Here is a 1,225-nt window from a genome sequence, read left to right as displayed (position 1 = left end):
TGTGACCCACAAATGTACCTGTTACAAATGTATAAACAACCCACTGAAGTGGGCTGGAGTAAGGGTGCTGACATAATAACTCTGGAAATGGGTGGAATCTGTGAGACAAGGGCAGGAGGAATGATACAGAAGTAACTAGTTGATAAATTTGTCTCCCATGGGGGTACAGGCATTTAAGAAAGAATGGTAATAAGCATCTTTCTTAAGCAATTAGGCTATGAGAGTCACATCTGTGGACTTGCTTTTATTTGTAAAAGAAGATTTAACTTATGGTTATATTTTTTTGGACCTATGAATACTTTCATATGAACCATTTTTTAAAGATACAAACTGTGTCTTTATTTGCCAGCTGCCACTACCGTTACACACATGCACACACACGCGTGCACACACACTGAAGACTACTAACGGGCTCAAAGTCTCAAATGTCAGAATTGTACAAGGGATTATATTCATAGATTATAATAATAGACTAGTTTGTATTTGTTCAAAAACATGCCCTCTAGCTGGTCTGGCTCAAGTTCAGCCAATTGTATTTTTTTGATTTACCACTTGGTTGCGGTATTATTGACGTACAAAAAGCTGTACATACTTACTGCACAGATCTCGATGACTTTGAGAATAAATACATACCCATGACATCAAGTCTGTGAACAATACCATGTCACATTATAAGCCACATTTTCTGTGGCACCTTTGTCCTGCAGTGGGAGTAGGTAAGATTGTAAAGATGTGTCATCTCCCTTAGAACACATACCATGCATATAGCACCCTCCCAAGGTGCTGGGCTCTGGGCCCGCGCTGTACGGCTCTGCACAGAACCCCACCAACATATCACATTCAATCCAGTTCCCCAGGTGTTTGTTCAGCCCTCACTGGGCTCTGAGCACTTCCATGGCACGTTGCCTCACGTGTCTCTGCACACTGGTTGTCCACTCCCTGTCTGGTCGCTCAGTGTTTTCTGCCAGTCTCTTCTTCTGCTTGTTATCTTTGGCTCTTCTCTTCTCAGCTAAGAAGTGGATCAGAATGCCCCAAGTGGCTTTTTCAAGGTGCATACAGGTGTTCCCCACACCCATGCTCAGTGCCCCCACTCCAAGACCAATCCATGCCTCTGTATGTTTCCTGTGCTGTCTGGAATAAAGCACTAAGCTAATGCTGGGCTGCAGACTGTCCCATGGTCCCGAAGGCCTGGACACCCTCTTCTGTGCCCCTTCCAAACCCTGGA

Source organism: Galeopterus variegatus, unplaced genomic scaffold, assembly GCF_000696425.1.
Source record: "Galeopterus variegatus unplaced genomic scaffold, G_variegatus-3.0.2 Scaffold14438, whole genome shotgun sequence".
Lineage (NCBI taxonomy): Eukaryota > Metazoa > Chordata > Mammalia > Dermoptera > Cynocephalidae > Galeopterus > Galeopterus variegatus.
This window is presented reverse-complemented; position numbering follows the sequence as displayed.